We start from the raw sequence: 20,162 nt of genomic DNA on the forward strand, positions 1-20,162 counted from the left end.
ATACGATACACGTCACATCCAACTTGAATGCAAAGATTTAAAAGGTATCCCCTTCACGCGCCGCTTTTCAAAGGTGAAAACTTGTTAACGATAAGATTATCTGACCACTGTTACACCGATACACTTCATATATGCCTCTAAGTATGTGTGAGGAATTCAGAGGAGCCTGTAAGTTGAATTACAGTATACATATTATATATACAGTATATACATACACACACACATATAAATATATATAATCCATAATTTAGATCGTATAATATGAGACAATGCTGTGCTGCAACTCGCGTGCTGGCTCTCATAAGCTTTGTACAGTACATATAATATAGATTTTATTTACGTATATACGTACGTACGTAAACTACGAATAAAATAATTGCGTATATTGATAAATTGTTGCATATACTCTACCACAAGAATACTATTGTTAATGTTACGAATATGATTATTGTTATTAGGAATATTGTTTAACTATTATCTTAGCTATGATTATCATTACAATGATTGATCTTACTCTTAATATTATGGATATTATCACGATAAAATTATAAAATGTCTGTTAGATGATTTTAGACAAATATCATTTTATGAAATGGTGGAAAAAAGTATTCATCGGTCGTTAGCTTATCCCTCATCATATGCCAAAATCTCCTGTTTTCCTATTACGTGTTAGAATCTAGAGTTGAGGTAACTTGATGCCATCTTATGAGAATTGTTTCATACTTTACGTCGTTACCGCGTATCGACAATCAATTGAAGAACTGTCGGAAACTTGGATATCGTTTAGTCGAAATCATTGTGAAATTCGAAATCGCGAATATTTTCGCCAAAAATGCAAAGGGGTTAGCCTTGCTTTTTTTTTAGACGAAAAATTTCAGGTTCCAGATTCGATCTGGATGACCCTCTCCCGACTAATTGGACCCCCAGGAACCCAGAAAACGCAGCGAAAACAGCGTGGGATCAACAGGAGAGAAGTTACGAAGGAAAAAGCACCTGCTGAAAAATGTCGAAAACACAGGTTCTCGTTTTCCGGCTGTAACTTTTGATGCGTTGATCGCAGCGTATTGGGACTGCGCCCAATCGATTTCTCTCGCAAAATTACGTCGGAATGGTGCATGAAAGAATTTATTCCAGCCCTTTTCGAAATCGCGAAAATTTTCGCCAAAAATGCAAAGGGGTTAGCCTTGCTTTTTTTTTAGCCGAAAAATTTTAGGTTTCAGATTTGATTCAAATGACCGTTTTCTGATCAATCGGACACCCAGGAACTCAGAAAACGCAGCGAAAACAGCGTGGGATCAACAGGAGAGAAGTTACGAAGGAAAAAGCACCTGCTGAAAAATGTCGAAAACACAGGTTCTCGTTTTTCGGCTGTAACTTTTGATGCGTTGATCGCAGCGTATTCTTACTGCGCCCAATCGATTTCTCTCGCAAAATTACGTCGGAATGGTGCATGAAAGAATTTATTCCAGCCCTTTTCAAAATCGCGAAAATTTTCGCCAAAAATGCAAAGGGGTTAGCCTTGCTTTTTTTTTAGCCGAAAAATTTTAGGTTTCAGATTTGATTCAAATGACCGTTTTCTGATCAATCGGACACCCAGGAACTCAGAAAACGCAGCGAAAACAGCGTGGGATCAACAGGAGAGAAGTTACGAAGGAAAAAGCACCTGCTGAAAAATGTCGAAAACACAGGTTCTCGTTTTCCGGCTGTAACTTTTGATGCGTTGATCGCAGCGTATTCTTACTGCGCCCAATCGATTTCTCTCGCAAAATTACGTCGGAATGGTGCATGAAAGAATTTATTCCAGCCCTTTTCAAAATCGCGAAAATTTTCGCCAAAAATGCAAAGGGGTTAGCCTTGCTTTTTTTTTAGACGAAAAATTTCAGGTTCCAGATTCGATCTGGATGACCCTCTCCCGACTAATTGGACCCCCAGGAACCCAGAAAACGCAGCGCAAACAGCGTGGGATCAACAGGAGAGAAGTTACGAAGGAAAAAGCACCTGCTGAAAAATGTCGAAAACACAGGTTCTCGTTTTCCGGCTGTAACTTTTGATGCGTTGATCGCAGCGTATTGGGACTGCGCCCAATCGATTTCTCTCGCAAAATTACGTCGGAATGGTGCATGAAAGAATTTATTCCAGCCCTTTTCAAAATCGCGAAAATTTTCGCCAAAAATGCAAAGGGGTTAGCCTTGCTTTTTTTTTAGACGAAAAATTTTAGGTTTCAGATTTGATTCAAACGACCGTTTTCTGATCAATCGGACACCCAGGAACTCAGAAAACGCAGCGAAAACAGCGTGGGATCAACAGGAGAGAAGTGACGAAGGAAAAAGCACCTGCTGAAAAATGTCGAAAACACAGGTTCTCGTTTTTCGGCTGTAACTTTTGATGCGTTGATCGCAGCGTATTGGGACTGCGCCCAATCGATTTCTCTCGCAAAATTACGTCGGAATGGTGCATGAAAGAATTTATTCCAGCACTTTTCAAAATCGCGAAAATTTTCGCCAAAAATGCAAAGGGGTTAGCCTTGCTTTTTTTTTAGACGAAAAATTTCAGGTTCCAGATTCGATCTGGATGACCCTCTCCCGACTAATTGGACCCCCAGGAACCCAGAAAACGCAGCGAAAACAGCGTGGGATCAACAGGAGAGAAGTTACGAAGGAAAAAGCACCTGCTGAAAAATGTCGAAAACACAGGTTCTCGTTTTCCGGCTGTAACTTTTGATGCGTTGATCGCAGCGTATTGGGACTGCGCCCAATCGATTTCTCTCGCAAAATTACGTCGGAATGGTGCATGAAAGAATTTATTCCAGCACTTTTCAAAATCGCGAAAATTTTCGCCAAAAATGCAAAGGGGTTAGCCTTGCTTTTTTTTTAGACGAAAAATTTCAGGTTCCAGATTCGATCTGGATGACCCTCTCCCGACTAATTGGACCCCCAGGAACCCAGAAAACGCAGCAAAAACAGCGTGGGATCAACAGGAGAGAAGTTACGAAGGAAAAAGCACCTGCTGAAAAATGTCGAAAACACAGGTTCTCGTTTTCCGGCTGTAACTTTTGATGCGTTGATCGCAGCGTATTGGGACTGCGCCCAATCGATTTCTCTCGCAAAATTACGTCGGAATGGTGCATGAAAGAATTTATTCCAGCCCTTTTCAAAATCGCGAAAATTTTCGCCAAAAATGCAAAGGGGTTAGCCTTGCTTTTTTTTTAGCCGAAAAATTTTAGGTTTCAGATTTGATTCAAATGACCGTTTTCTGATCAATCGGACACCCAGGAACTCAGAAAACGCAGCGAAAACAGCGTGGGATCAACAGGAGAGAAGTTACGAAGGAAAAAGCACCTGCTGAAAAATGTCGAAAACACAGGTTCTCGTTTTCCGGCTGTAACTTTTGATGCGTTGATCGCAGCGTATTCTTACTGCGCCCAATCGATTTCTCTCGCAAAATTACGTCGGAATGGTGCATGAAAGAATTTATTCCAGCACTTTTCAAAATCGCGAAAATTTTCGCCAAAAATGCAAAGGGGTTAGCCTTGCTTTTTTTTTAGACGAAAAATTTCAGGTTCCAGATTCGATCTGGATGACCCTCTCCCGACTAATTGGACCCCCAGGAACCCAGAAAACGCAGCGAAAACAGCGTGGGATCAACAGGAGAGAAGTTACGAAGGAAAAAGCACCTGCTGAAAAATGTCGAAAACACAGGTTCTCGTTTTTCGGCTGTAACTTTTGATGCGTTGATCGCAGCGTATTCTTACTGCGCCCAATCGATTTCTCTCGCAAAATTACGTCGGAATGGTGCATGAAAGAATTTATTCCAGCACTTTTCAAAATCGCGAAAATTTTCGCCAAAAATGCAAAGGGGTTAGCCTTGCTTTTTTTGTAGACGAAAAATTTCAGGTTCCAGATTCGATCTGGATGACCCTTTCCCGACTAATTGGACCCCCAGGAACCCAGAAAACGCAGCGAAAACAGCGTGGGATCAACAGGAGAGAAGTTACGAAGGAAAAAGCACCTGCTGAAAAATGTCGAAAACACAGGTTCTCGTTTTCCGGCTGTAACTTTTGATGCGTTGATCGCAGCGTATTGGGACTGCGCCCAATCGATTTCTCTTGCAAAATTACGTCGGAATGGTGCATGAAAGAATTTATTCCAGCCCTTTTCAAAATCGCGAAAATTTTCGCCAAAAATGCAAAGGGGTTAGCCTTGCTTTTTTTTTAGACAAAAAATTTTAGGTTTCAGATTTGATTCAAACGACCGTTTTCTGATCAATCGGACACCCAGGAACTCAGAAAACGCAGCGAAAACAGCGTGGGATCAACAGGAGAGAAGTGACGAAGGAAAAAGCACCTGCTGAAAAATGTCGAAAACACAGGTTCTCGTTTTTCGGCTGTAACTTTTGATGCGTTGATCGCAGCGTATTGGGACTGCGCCCAATCGATTTCTCTCGCAAAATTACGTCGGAATGGTGCATGAAAGAATTTATTCCAGCACTTTTCAAAATCGCGAAAATTTTCGCCAAAAATGCAAAGGGGTTAGCCTTGCTTTTTTTTTAGACGAAAAATTTCAGGTTCCAGATTCGATCTGGATGACCCTCTCCCGACTAATTGGACCCCCAGGAACCCAGAAAACGCAGCGAAAACAGCGTGGGATCAACAGGAGAGAAGTTACGAAGGAAAAAGCACCTGCTGAAAAATGTCGAAAACACAGGTTCTCGTTTTCCGGCTGTAACTTTTGATGCGTTGATCGCAGCGTATTGGGACTGCGCCCAATCGATTTCTCTCGCAAAATTACGTCGGAATGGTGCATGAAAGAATTTATTCCAGCCCTTTTCAAAATCGCGAAAATTTTCGCCAAAAATGCAAAGGGGTTAGCCTTGCTTTTTTTTTAGACGAAAAATTTCAGGTTCCAGATTCGATCTGGATGACCCTCTCCCGACTAATTGGACCCCCAGGAACCCAGAAAACGCAGCGCAAACAGCGTGGGATCAACAGGAGAGAAGTTACGAAGGAAAAAGCACCTGCTGAAAAATGTCGAAAACACAGGTTCTCGTTTTCCGGCTGTAACTTTTGATGCGTTGATCGCAGCGTATTGGGACTGCGCCCAATCGATTTCTCTCGCAAAATTACGTCGGAATGGTGCATGAAAGAATTTATTCCAGCCCTTTTCAAAATCGCGAAAATTTTCGCCAAAAATGCAAAGGGGTTAGCCTTGCTTTTTTTTTAGACGAAAAATTTCAGGTTCCAGATTCGATCTGGATGACCCTCTCCCGACTAATTGGACCCCCAGGAACCCAGAAAACGCAGCGAAAACAGCGTGGGATCAACAGGAGAGAAGTTACGAAGGAAAAAGCACCTGCTGAAAAATGTCGAAAACACAGGTTCTCGTTTTCCGGCTGTAACTTTTGATGCGTTGATCGCAGCGTATTGGGACTGCGCCCAATCGATTTCTCTCGCAAAATTACGTCGGAATGGTGCATGAAAGAATTTATTCCAGCCCTTTTCAAAATCGCGAAAATTTTCGCCAAAAATGCAAAGGGGTTAGCCTTGCTTTTTTTTTAGACGAAAAATTTTAGGTTTCAGATTTGATTCAAACGACCGTTTTCTGATCAATCGGACACCCAGGAACTCAGAAAACGCAGCGAAAACAGCGTGGGATCAACAGGAGAGAAGTGACGAAGGAAAAAGCACCTGCTGAAAAATGTCGAAAACACAGGTTCTCGTTTTTCGGCTGTAACTTTTGATGCGTTGATCGCAGCGTATTGGGACTGCGCCCAATCGATTTCTCTCGCAAAATTACGTCGGAATGGTGCATGAAAGAATTTATTCCAGCACTTTTCAAAATCGCGAAAATTTTCGCCAAAAATGCAAAGGGGTTAGCCTTGCTTTTTTTTTAGACGAAAAATTTCAGGTTCCAGATTCGATCTGGATGACCCTCTCCCGACTAATTGGACCCCCAGGAACCCAGAAAACGCAGCGAAAACAGCGTGGGATCAACAGGAGAGAAGTTACGAAGGAAAAAGCACCTGCTGAAAAATGTCGAAAACACAGGTTCTCGTTTTCCGGCTGTAACTTTTGATGCGTTGATCGCAGCGTATTGGGACTGCGCCCAATCGATTTCTCTCGCAAAATTACGTCGGAATGGTGCATGAAAGAATTTATTCCAGCACTTTTCAAAATCGCGAAAATTTTCGCCAAAAATGCAAAGGGGTTAGCCTTGCTTTTTTTTTAGACGAAAAATTTCAGGTTCCAGATTCGATCTGGATGACCCTCTCCCGACTAATTGGACCCCCAGGAACCCAGAAAACGCAGCAAAAACAGCGTGGGATCAACAGGAGAGAAGTTACGAAGGAAAAAGCACCTGCTGAAAAATGTCGAAAACACAGGTTCTCGTTTTCCGGCTGTAACTTTTGATGCGTTGATCGCAGCGTATTGGGACTGCGCCCAATCGATTTCTCTCGCAAAATTACGTCGGAATGGTGCATGAAAGAATTTATTCCAGCCCTTTTCAAAATCGCGAAAATTTTCGCCAAAAATGCAAAGGGGTTAGCCTTGCTTTTTTTTTAGCCGAAAAATTTTAGGTTTCAGATTTGATTCAAATGACCGTTTTCTGATCAATCGGACACCCAGGAACTCAGAAAACGCAGCGAAAACAGCGTGGGATCAACAGGAGAGAAGTTACGAAGGAAAAAGCACCTGCTGAAAAATGTCGAAAACACAGGTTCTCGTTTTCCGGCTGTAACTTTTGATGCGTTGATCGCAGCGTATTCTTACTGCGCCCAATCGATTTCTCTCGCAAAATTACGTCGGAATGGTGCATGAAAGAATTTATTCCAGCACTTTTCAAAATCGCGAAAATTTTCGCCAAAAATGCAAAGGGGTTAGCCTTGCTTTTTTTTTAGACGAAAAATTTCAGGTTCCAGATTCGATCTGGATGACCCTCTCCCGACTAATTGGACCCCCAGGAACCCAGAAAACGCAGCGAAAACAGCGTGGGATCAACAGGAGAGAAGTTACGAAGGAAAAAGCACCTGCTGAAAAATGTCGAAAACACAGGTTCTCGTTTTTCGGCTGTAACTTTTGATGCGTTGATCGCAGCGTATTCTTACTGCGCCCAATCGATTTCTCTCGCAAAATTACGTCGGAATGGTGCATGAAAGAATTTATTCCAGCACTTTTCAAAATCGCGAAAATTTTCGCCAAAAATGCAAAGGGGTTAGCCTTGCTTTTTTTGTAGACGAAAAATTTCAGGTTCCAGATTCGATCTGGATGACCCTTTCCCGACTAATTGGACCCCCAGGAACCCAGAAAACGCAGCGAAAACAGCGTGGGATCAACAGGAGAGAAGTTACGAAGGAAAAAGCACCTGCTGAAAAATGTCGAAAACACAGGTTCTCGTTTTCCGGCTGTAACTTTTGATGCGTTGATCGCAGCGTATTGGGACTGCGCCCAATCGATTTCTCTTGCAAAATTACGTCGGAATGGTGCATGAAAGAATTTATTCCAGCCCTTTTCAAAATCGCGAAAATTTTCGCCAAAAATGCAAAGGGGTTAGCCTTGCTTTTTTTTTAGACAAAAAATTTTAGGTTTCAGATTTGATTCAAACGACCGTTTTCTGATCAATCGGACACCCAGGAACTCAGAAAACGCAGCGAAAACAGCGTGGGATCAACAGGAGAGAAGTGACGAAGGAAAAAGCACCTGCTGAAAAATGTCGAAAACACAGGTTCTCGTTTTTCGGCTGTAACTTTTGATGCGTTGATCGCAGCGTATTGGGACTGCGCCCAATCGATTTCTCTCGCAAAATTACGTCGGAATGGTGCATGAAAGAATTTATTCCAGCACTTTTCAAAATCGCGAAAATTTTCGCCAAAAATGCAAAGGGGTTAGCCTTGCTTTTTTTTTAGACGAAAAATTTCAGGTTCCAGATTCGATCTGGATGACCCTCTCCCGACTAATTGGACCCCCAGGAACCCAGAAAACGCAGCGAAAACAGCGTGGGATCAACAGGAGAGAAGTTACGAAGGAAAAAGCACCTGCTGAAAAATGTCGAAAACACAGGTTCTCGTTTTCCGGCTGTAACTTTTGATGCGTTGATCGCAGCGTATTCTTACTGCGCCCAATCGATTTCTCTCGCAAAATTACGTCGGAATGGTGCATGAAAGAATTTATTCCAGCACTTTTCAAAATCGCGAAAATTTTCGCCAAAAATGCAAAGGGGTTAGCCTTGCTTTTTTTTTAGACGAAAAATTTCAGGTTCCAGATTCGATCTGGATGACCCTCTCCCGACTAATTGGACCCCCAGGAACCCAGAAAACGCAGCGAAAACAGCGTGGGATCAACAGGAGAGAAGTTACGAAGGAAAAAGCACCTGCTGAAAAATGTCGAAAACACAGGTTCTCGTTTTTCGGCTGTAACTTTTGATTCGTTGATCGCAGCGTATTCTTACTGCGCCCAATCGATTTCTCTCGCAAAATTACGTCGGAATGGTGCATGAAAGAATTTATTCCAGCCCTTTTCAAAATCGCGAAAATTTTCGCCAAAAATGCAAAGGGGTTAGCCTTGCTTTTTTTTTAGACAAAAAATTTTAGGTTTCAGATTTGATTCAAACGACCGTTTTCTGATCAATCGGACACCCAGGAACTCAGAAAACGCAGCGAAAACAGCGTGGGATCAACAGGAGAGAAGTGACGAAGGAAAAAGCACCTGCTGAAAAATGTCGAAAACACAGGTTCTCGTTTTTCGGCTGTAACTTTTGATGCGTTGATCGCAGCGTATTGGGACTGCGCCCAATCGATTTCTCTCGCAAAATTACGTCGGAATGGTGCATGAAAGAATTTATTCCAGCACTTTTCAAAATCGCGAAAATTTTCGCCAAAAATGCAAAGGGGTTAGCCTTGCTTTTTTTTTAGACGAAAAATTTCAGGTTCCAGATTCGATCTGGATGACCCTCTCCCGACTAATTGGACCCCCAGGAACCCAGAAAACGCAGCGAAAACAGCGTGGGATCAACAGGAGAGAAGTTACGAAATAAAAAGCACCTGCTGAAAAATGTCGAAAACACAGGTTCTCGTTTTCCGGCTGTAACTTTTGATGCGTTGATCGCAGCGTATTGCGACTGCGCCCAATCGATTTCTCTCGCAAAATTACGTCGGAATGGTGCATGAAAGAATTTATTCCAGCACTTTTCAAAATCGCGAAAATTTTCGCCAAAAATGCAAAGGGGTTAGCCTTGCTTTTTTTTTAGCCGAAAAATTTCAGGTTTCAGATTTGATTCAAATGACCGTTTTCTGATCAATCGGACACCCAGGAACTCAGAAAACGCAACGAAAACAGCGTGGGATCAACAGGAGAGAAGTTACGAAGGAAAAAGCACCTGCTGAACAATGTCGAAAACACAGGTTCTCGTTTTTCGGCTGTAACTTTTGATGCGTTGATCGCAGCGTATTGGGACTGCGCCCAATCGATTTCTCTCGCAAAATCACGTCGGAATGGTGCATGAAAGAATTTATTCCAGCACTTTTCAAAATCGCGAAAATTTCCGCCAAAAATGCAAAGGGGTTAGCCTTGCTTTTTTCAGACGAAAAATTTCAGGTTCCAGATTCGATCTGGATGACCCTCTCCCGACTAATTGGACCCCCAGGAACCCAGAAAACGCAGCGAAAACAGCGTGGGATCAACAGGAGAGAAGTTACGAAGGAAAAAGCACCTGCTGAAAAATGTCGAAAACACAGGTTCTCGTTTTCCGGCTGTAACTTTTGATGCGTTGATCGCAGCGTATTGGGACTGCGCCCAATCGATTTCTCTCGCAAAATTACGTCGGAATGGTGCATGAAAGAATTTATTCCAGCACTTTTCAAAATCGCGAAAATTTTCGCCAAAAATGCAAAGGGGTTAGCCTTGCTTTTTTTTTAGCCGAAAAATTTTAGGTTTCAGATTTGATTCAAATGACCGTTTTCTGATCAATCGGACACCCAGGAACTCAGAAAACGCAGCGAAAACAGCGTGGGATCAACAGGAGAGAAGTTACGAAGGAAAAAGCACCTGCTGAAAAATGTCGAAAACACAGGTTCTCGTTTTCCGGCTGTAACTTTTGATGCGTTGATCGCAGCGTATTCTTACTGCGCCCAATCGATTTCTCTCGCAAAATTACGTCGGAATGGTGCATGAAAGAATTTATTCCAGCACTTTTCAAAATCGCGAAAATTTTCGCCAAAAATGCAAAGGGGTTAGCCTTGCTTTTTTTTTAGACGAAAAATTTCAGGTTCCAGATTCGATCTGGATGACCCTCTCCCGACTAATTGGACCCCCAGGAACCCAGAAAACGCAGCGAAAACAGCGTGGGATCAACAGGAGAGAAGTTACGAAGGAAAAAGCACCTGCTGAAAAATGTCGAAAACACAGGTTCTCGTTTTTCGGCTGTAACTTTTGATGCGTTGATCGCAGCGTATTCTTACTGCGCCCAATCGATTTCTCTCGCAAAATTACGTCGGAATGGTGCATGAAAGAATTTATTCCAGCACTTTTCAAAATCGCGAAAATTTTCGCCAAAAATGCAAAGGGGTTAGCCTTGCTTTTTTTGTAGACGAAAAATTTCAGGTTCCAGATTCGATCTGGATGACCCTTTCCCGACTAATTGGACCCCCAGGAACCCAGAAAACGCAGCGAAAACAGCGTGGGATCAACAGGAGAGAAGTTACGAAGGAAAAAGCACCTGCTGAAAAATGTCGAAAACACAGGTTCTCGTTTTCCGGCTGTAACTTTTGATGCGTTGATCGCAGCGTATTGGGACTGCGCCCAATCGATTTCTCTCGCAAAATTACGTCGGAATGGTGCATGAAAGAATTTATTCCAGCCCTTTTCAAAATCGCGAAAATTTTCGCCAAAAATGCAAAGGGGTTAGCCTTGCTTTTTTTTTAGCCGAAAAATTTTAGGTTTCAGATTTGATTCAAATGACCGTTTTCTGATCAATCGGACACCCAGGAACTCAGAAAACGCAGCGAAAACAGCGTGGGATCAACAGGAGAGAAGTGACGAAGGAAAAAGCACCTGCTGAAAAATGTCGAAAACACAGGTTCTCGTTTTTCGGCTGTAACTTTTGATGCGTTGATCGCAGCGTATTGGGACTGCGCCCAATCGATCTCTCTCGCAAAATTACGTCGGAATGGTGCATGAAAGAATTTATTCCAGCACTTTTCAAAATCGCGAAAATTTTCGCCAAAAATGCAAAGGGGTTAGCCTTGCTTTTTTTTTAGACGAAAAATTTCAGGTTCCAGATTCGATCTGGATGACCCTCTCCCGACTAATTGGACCCCCAGGAACCCAGAAAACGCAGCGAAAACAGCGTGGGATCAACAGGAGAGAAGTTACGAAGGAAAAAGCACCTGCTGAAAAATGTCGAAAACACAGGTTCTCGTTTTCCGGCTGTAACTTTTGATGCGTTGATCGCAGCGTATTGGGACTGCGCCCAATCGATTTCTCTCGCAAAATTACGTCGGAATGGTGCATGAAAGAATTTATTCCAGCCCTTTTCAAAATCGCGAAAATTTTCGCCAAAAATGCAAAGGGGTTAGCCTTGCTTTTTTTTTAGACGAAAAATTTTAGGTTTCAGATTTGATTCAAACGACCGTTTTCTGATCAATCGGACACCCAGGAACTCAGAAAACGCAGCGAAAACAGCGTGGGATCAACAGGAGAGAAGTTACGAAGGAAAAAGCACCTGCTGAAAAATGTCGAAAACACAGGTTCTCGTTTTTCGGCTGTAACTTTTGATGCGTTGATCGCAGCGTATTGGGACTGCGCCCAATCGATTTCTCTCGCAAAATTACGTCGGAATGGTGCATGAAAGAATTTATTTCAGCACTTTTCAAAATCGCGAAAATTTTCGCCAAAAATGCAAAGGGGTTAGCCTTGCTTTTTTTTTAGACGAAAAATTTCAGGTTCCAGATTCGATCTGGATGACCCTCTCCCGACTAATTGGACCCCCAGGAACCCAGAAAACGCAGCGAAAACAGCGTGGGATCAACAGGAGAGAAGTGACGAAGGAAAAAGCACCTGCTGAAAAATGTCGAAAACACAGGTTCTCGTTTTCCGGCTGTAACTTTTGATGCGTTGATCGCAGCGTATTGGGACTGCGCCCAATCGATTTCTCTCGCAAAATTACGTCGGAATGGTGCATGAAAGAATTTATTCCAGCCCTTTTCAAAATCGCGAAAATTTTCGCCAAAAATGCAAAGGGGTTAGCCTTGCTTTTTTTTTAGCCGAAAAATTTTAGGTTTCAGATTTGATTTAAATGACCGTTTTCTGATCAATCGGACACCCAGGAACTCAGAAAACGCAGCGAAAACAGCGTGGGATCAACAGGAGAGAAGTGACGAAGGAAAAAGCACCTGCTGAAAAATGTCGAAAACACAGGTTCTCGTTTTTCGGCTGTAACTTTTGATGCGTTGATCGCAGCGTATTCTTACTGCGCCCAATCGATTTCTCTCGCAAAATTACGTCGGAATGGTGCATGAAAGAATTTATTCCAGCACTTTTCAAAATCGCGAAAATTTTCGCCAAAAATGCAAAGGGGTTAGCCTTGCTTTTTTTTTAGACGAAAAATTTCAGGTTCCAGATTCGATCTGGATGACCCTCTCCCGACTAATTGGACCCCCAGGAACCCAGAAAACGCAGCGAAAACAGCGTGGGATCAACAGGAGAGAAGTTACGAAGGAAAAAGCACCTGCTGAAAAATGTCGAAAACACAGGTTCTCGTTTTCCGGCTGTAACTTTTGATGCGTTGATCGCAGCGTATTCTTACTGCGCCCAATCGATTTCTCTCGCAAAATTACGTCGGAATGGTGCATGAAAGAATTTATTCCAGCACTTTTCAAAATCGCGAAAATTTTCGCCAAAAATGCAAAGGGGTTAGCCTTGCTTTTTTTTTAGACGAAAAATTTTAGGTTTCAGATTTGATTCAAACGACCGTTTTCTGATCAATCGGACACCCAGGAACTCAGAAAACGCAGCGAAAACAGCGTGGGATCAACAGGAGAGAAGTGACGAAGGAAAAAGCACCTGCTGAAAAATGTCGAAAACACAGGTTCTCGTTTTTCGGCTGTAACTTTTGATGCGTTGATCGCAGCGTATTCTTACTGCGCCCAATCGATTTCTCTCGCAAAATTACGTCGGAATGGTGCATGAAAGAATTTATTCCAGCACTTTTCAAAATCGCGAAAATTTTCGCCAAAAATGCAAAGGGGTTAGCCTTGCTTTTTTTTTAGACGAAAAATTTCAGGTTCCAGATTCGATCTGGATGACCCTCTCCCGACTAATTGGACCCCCAGGAACCCAGAAAACGCAGCGAAAACAGCGTGGGATCAACAGGAGAGAAGTTACGAAGGAAAAAGCACCTGCTGAAAAATGTCGAAAACACAGGTTCTCGTTTTCCGGCTGTAACTTTTGATGCGTTGATCGCAGCGTATTCTTACTGCGCCCAATCGATTTCTCTCGCAAAATTACGTCGGAATGGTGCATGAAAGAATTTATTCCAGCACTTTTCAAAATCGCGAAAATTTTCGCCAAAAATGCAAAGGGGTTAGCCTTGCTTTTTTTTTAGACGAAAAATTTCAGGTTCCAGATTCGATCTGGATGACCCTCTCCCGACTAATTGGACCCCCAGGAACCCAGAAAACGCAGCGAAAACAGCGTGGGATCAACAGGAGAGAAGTGACGAAGGAAAAAGCACCTGCTGAAAAATGTCGAAAACACAGGTTCTCGTTTTTCGGCTGTAACTTTTGATGCGTTGATCGCAGCGTATTGGGACTGCGCCCAATCGATTTCTCTCGCAAAATTACGTCGGAATGGTGCATGAAAGAATTTATTCCAGCACTTTTCAAAATCGCGAAAATTTTCGCCAAAAATGCAAAGGGGTTAGCCTTGCTTTTTTTTTAGACGAAAAATTTCAGGTTCCAGATTCGATCTGGATGACCCTCTCCCGACTAATTGGACCCCCAGGAACCCAGAAAACGCAGCGAAAACAGCGTGGGATCAACAGGAGAGAAGTTACGAAATAAAAAGCACCTGCTGAAAAATGTCGAAAACACAGGTTCTCGTTTTCCGGCTGTAACTTTTGATGCGTTGATCGCAGCGTATTGGGACTGCGCCCAATCGATTTCTCTCGCAAAATTACGTCGGAATGGTGCATGAAAGAATTTATTCCAGCCCTTTTCAAAATCGCGAAAATTTTCGCCAAAAATGCAAAGGGGTTAGCCTTGCTTTTTTTTTAGCCGAAAAATTTTAGGTTTCAGATTTGATTTAAATGACCGTTTTCTGATCAATCGGACACCCAGGAACTCAGAAAACGCAGCGAAAACAGCGTGGGATCAACAGGAGAGAAGTGACGAAGGAAAAAGCACCTGCTGAAAAATGTCGAAAACACAGGTTCTCGTTTTTCGGCTGTAACTTTTGATGCGTTGATCGCAGCGTATTCTTACTGCGCCCAATCGATTTCTCTCGCAAAATTACGTCGGAATGGTGCATGAAAGAATTTATTCCAGCACTTTTCAAAATCGCGAAAATTTTCGCCAAAAATGCAAAGGGGTTAGCCTTGCTTTTTTTTTAGACGAAAAATTTCAGGTTCCAGATTCGATCTGGATGACCCTCTCCCGACTAATTGGACCCCCAGGAACCCAGAAAACGCAGCGAAAACAGCGTGGGATCAACAGGAGAGAAGTTACGAAGGAAAAAGCACCTGCTGAAAAATGTCGAAAACACAGGTTCTCGTTTTCCGGCTGTAACTTTTGATGCGTTGATCGCAGCGTATTCTTACTGCGCCCAATCGATTTCTCTCGCAAAATTACGTCGGAATGGTGCATGAAAGAATTTATTCCAGCACTTTTCAAAATCGCGAAAATTTTCGCCAAAAATGCAAAGGGGTTAGCCTTGCTTTTTTTTTAGACGAAAAATTTTAGGTTTCAGATTTGATTCAAACGACCGTTTTCTGATCAATCGGACACCCAGGAACTCAGAAAACGCAGCGAAAACAGCGTGGGATCAACAGGAGAGAAGTGACGAAGGAAAAAGCACCTGCTGAAAAATGTCGAAAACACAGGTTCTCGTTTTTCGGCTGTAACTTTTGATGCGTTGATCGCAGCGTATTGGGACTGCGCCCAATCGATCTCTCTCGCAAAATTACGTCGGAATGGTGCATGAAAGAATTTATTCCAGCACTTTTCAAAATCGCGAAAATTTTCGCCAAAAATGCAAAGGGGTTAGCCTTGCTTTTTTTTTAGACGAAAAATTTCAGGTTCCAGATTCGATCTGGATGACCCTCTCCCGACTAATTGGACCCCCAGGAACCCAGAAAACGCAGCGAAAACAGCGTGGGATCAACAGGAGAGAAGTTACGAAGGAAAAAGCACCTGCTGAAAAATGTCGAAAACACAGGTTCTCGTTTTCCGGCTGTAACTTTTGATGCGTTGATCGCAGCGTATTGGGACTGCGCCCAATCGATTTCTCTCGCAAAATTACGTCGGAATGGTGCATGAAAGAATTTATTCCAGCCCTTTTCAAAATCGCGAAAATTTTCGCCAAAAATGCAAAGGGGTTAGCCTTGCTTTTTTTTTAGACGAAAAATTTTAGGTTTCAGATTTGATTCAAACGACCGTTTTCTGATCAATCGGACACCCAGGAACTCAGAAAACGCAGCGAAAACAGCGTGGGATCAACAGGAGAGAAGTTACGAAGGAAAAAGCACCTGCTGAAAAATGTCGAAAACACAGGTTCTCGTTTTTCGGCTGTAACTTTTGATGCGTTGATCGCAGCGTATTGGGACTGCGCCCAATCGATTTCTCTCGCAAAATTACGTCGGAATGGTGCATGAAAGAATTTATTTCAGCACTTTTCAAAATCGCGAAAATTTTCGCCAAAAATGCAAAGGGGTTAGCCTTGCTTTTTTTTTAGACGAAAAATTTCAGGTTCCAGATTCGATCTGGATGACCCTCTCCCGACTAATTGGACCCCCAGGAACCCAGAAAACGCAGCGAAAACAGCGTGGGATCAACAGGAGAGAAGTGACGAAGGAAAAAGCACCTGCTGAAAAATGTCGAAAACACAGGTTCTCGTTTTCCGGCTGTAACTTTTGATGCGTTGATCGCAGCGTATTGGGACTGCGCCCAATCGATTTCTCTCGCAAAATTACGTCGGAATGGTGCATGAAAGAATTTATTCCAGCCCTTTTCAAAATCGCGAAAATTTTCGCCAAAAATGCAAAGGGGTTAGCCTTGCTTTTTTTTTAGCCGAAAAATTTTAGGTTTCAGATTTGATTCAAATGACCGTTTTCTGATCAATCGGACACCCAGGAACTCAGAAAACGCAGCGAAAACAGCGTGGGATCAACAGGAGAGAAGTTACGAAGGAAAAAGCACCTGCTGAAAAATGTCGAAAACACAGGTTCTCGTTTTCCGGCTGTAACTTTTGATGCGTTGATCGCAGCGTATTCTTACTGCGCCCAATCGATTTCTCTCGCAAAATTACGTCGGAATGGTGCATGAAAGAATTTATTCCAGCACTTTTCAAAATCGCGAAAATTTTCGCCAAAAATGCAAAGGGGTTAGCCTTGCTTTTTTTTTAGACGAAAAATTTCAGGTTCCAGATTCGATCTGGATGACCCTCTCCCGACTAATTGGACCCCCAGGAACCCAGAAAACGCAGCGAAAACAGCGTGGGATCAACAGGAGAGAAGTTACGAAGGAAAAAGCACCTGCTGAAAAATGTCGAAAACACAGGTTCTCGTTTTTCGGCTGTAACTTTTGATGCGTTGATCGCAGCGTATTCTTACTGCGCCCAATCGATTTCTCTCGCAAAATTACGTCGGAATGGTGCATGAAAGAATTTATTCCAGCACTTTTCAAAATCGCGAAAATTTTCGCCAAAAATGCAAAGGGGTTAGCCTTGCTTTTTTTGTAGACGAAAAATTTCAGGTTCCAGATTCGATCTGGATGACCCTTTCCCGACTAATTGGACCCCCAGGAACCCAGAAAACGCAGCGAAAACAGCGTGGGATCAACAGGAGAGAAGTTACGAAGGAAAAAGCACCTGCTGAAAAATGTCGAAAACACAGGTTCTCGTTTTCCGGCTGTAACTTTTGATGCGTTGATCGCAGCGTATTGGGACTGCGCCCAATCGATTTCTCTCGCAAAATTACGTCGGAATGGTGCATGAAAGAATTTATTCCAGCCCTTTTCAAAATCGCGAAAATTTTCGCCAAAAATGCAAAGGGGTTAGCCTTGCTTTTTTTTTAGCCGAAAAATTTTAGGTTTCAGATTTGATTCAAACGACCGTTTTCTGATCAATCGGACACCCAGGAACTCAGAAAACGCAGCGAAAACAGCGTGGGATCAACAGGAGAGAAGTGACGAAGGAAAAAGCACCTGCTGAAAAATGTCGAAAACACAGGTTCTCGTTTTTCGGCTGTAACTTTTGATGCGTTGATCGCAGCGTATTGGGACTGCGCCCAATCGATTTCTCTCGCAAAATTACGTCGGAATGGTGCATGAAAGAATTTATTCCAGCACTTTTCAAAATCGCGAAAATTTTCGCCAAAAATGCAAAGGGGTTAGCCTTGCTTTTTTTTTAGACGAAAAATTTCAGGTTCCAGATTCGATCTGGATGACCCTCTCCCGACTAATTGGACCCCCAGGAACCCAGAAAACGCAGCGAAAACAGCGTGGGATCAACAGGAGAGAAGTTACGAAGGAAAAAGCACCTGCTGAAAAATGTCGAAAACACAGGTTCTCGTTTTCCGGCTGTAACTTTTGATGCGTTGATCGCAGCGTATTGGGACTGCGCCCAATCGATTTCTCTCGCAAAATTACGTCGGAATGGTGCATGAAAGAATTTATTCCAGCCCTTTTCAAAATCGCGAAAATTCTCGCCAAAAATGCAAAGGGGTTAGCCTTGCTTTTTTTTTAGACGAAAAATTTTAGGTTTCAGATTTGATTCAAACGACCGTTTTCTGATCAATCGGACACCCAGGAACTCAGAAAACGCAGCGAAAACAGCGTGGGATCAACAGGAGAGAAGTGACGAAGGAAAAAGCACCTGCTGAAAAATGTCGAAAACACAGGTTCTCGTTTTTCGGCTGTAACTTTTGATGCGTTGATCGCAGCGTATTGGGACTGCGCCCAATCGATTTCTCTCGCAAAATTACGTCGGAATGGTGCATGAAAGAATTTATTCCAGCACTTTTCAAAATCGCGAAAATTTTCGCCAAAAATGCAAAGGGGTTAGCCTTGCTTTTTTTTTAGACGAAAAATTTCAGGTTCCAGATTCGATCTGGATGACCCTCTCCCGACTAATTGGACCCCCAGGAACCCAGAAAACGCAGCGAAAACAGCGTGGGATCAACAGGAGAGAAGTTACGAAGGAAAAAGCACCTGCTGAAAAATGTCGAAAACACAGGTTCTCGTTTTCCGGCTGTAACTTTTGATGCGTTGATCGCAGCGTATTGGGACTGCGCCCAATCGATTTCTCTCGCAAAATTACGTCGGAATGGTGCATGAAAGAATTTATTCCAGCACTTTTCAAAATCGCGAAAATTTTCGCCAAAAATGCAAAGGGGTTAGCCTTGCTTTTTTTTTAGCCGAAAAATTTTAGGTTTCAGATTTGATTCAAATGACCGTTTTCTGATCAATCGGACACCCAGGAACTCAGAAAACGCAGCGAAAACAGCGTGGGATCAACAGGAGAGAAGTTACGAAGGAAAAAGCACCTGCTGAAAAATGTCGAAAACACAGGTTCTCGTTTTTCGGCTGTAACTTTTGATGCGTTGATCGCAGCGTATTCTTACTGCGCCCAATCGATTTCTCTCGCAAAATTACGTCGGAATGGTGCATGAAAGAATTTATTCCAGCACTTTTCAAAATCGCGAAAATTTTCGCCAAAAATGCAAAGGGGTTAGCCTTGCTTTTTTTTTAGACGAAAAATTTCAGGTTCCAGATTCGATCTGGATGACCCTCTCCCGACTAATTGGACCCCCAGGAACCCAGAAAACGCAGCGAAAACAGCGTGGGATCAACAGGAGAGAAGTTACGAAGGAAAAAGCACCTGCTGAAAAATGTCGAAAACACAGGTTCTCGTTTTCCGGCTGTAACTTTTGATGCGTTGATCGCAGCGTATTGGGACTGCGCCCAATCGATTTCTCTCGCAAAATTACGTCGGAATGGTGCATGAAAGAATTTATTCCAGCACTTTTCAAAATCGCGAAAATTTTCGCCAAAAATGCAAAGGGGTTAGCCTTGCTTTTTTTTTAGCCGAAAAATTTTAGGTTTCAGATTTGATTCAAATGACCGTTTTCTGATCAATCGGACACCCAGGAACTCAGAAAACGCAGCGAAAACAGCGTGGGATCAACAGGAGAGAAGTTACGAAGGAAAAAGCACCTGCTGAAAAATGTCGAAAACACAGGTTCTCGTTTTTCGGCTGTAACTTTTGATGCGTTGATCGCAGCGTATTCTTACTGCGCCCAATCGATTTCTCTCGCAAAATTACGTCGGAATGGTGCATGAAAGAATTTATTCCAGCACTTTTCAAAATCGCGAAAATTTTCGCCAAAAATGCAAAGGGGTTAGCCTTGCTTTTTTTTTAGACGAAAAATTTCAGGTTCCAGATTCGATCTGGATGACCCTCTCCCGACTAATTGGACCCCCAGGAACCCAGAAAACGCAGCGAAAACAGCGTGGGATCAACAGGAGAGAAGTTACGAAGGAAAAAGCACCTGCTGAAAAATGTCGAAAACACAGGTTCTCGTTTTCCGGCTGTAACTTTTGATGCGTTGATCGCAGCGTATTGGGACTGCGCCCAATCGATTTCTCTCGCAAAATTACGTCGGAATGGTGCATGAAAGAATTTATTCCAGCACTTTTCAAAATCGCGAAAATTTTCGCCAAAAATGCAAAGGGGTTAGCCTTGCTTTTTTTTTAGCCGAAAAATTTTAGGTTTCAGATTTGATTCAAATGACCGTTTTCTGATCAATCGGACACCCAGGAACTCAGAAAACGCAGCGAAAACAGCGTGGGATCAACAGGAGAGAAGTTACGAAGGAAAAAGCACCTGCTGAAAAATGTCGAAAACACAGGTTCTCGTTTTTCGGCTGTAACTTTTGATGCGTTGATCGCAGCGTATTCTT

The sequence above is a fragment of the Neodiprion lecontei genome, chromosome 2 (genome assembly GCF_021901455.1).
Source record: "Neodiprion lecontei isolate iyNeoLeco1 chromosome 2, iyNeoLeco1.1, whole genome shotgun sequence".
NCBI lineage: Eukaryota > Metazoa > Arthropoda > Insecta > Hymenoptera > Diprionidae > Neodiprion > Neodiprion lecontei.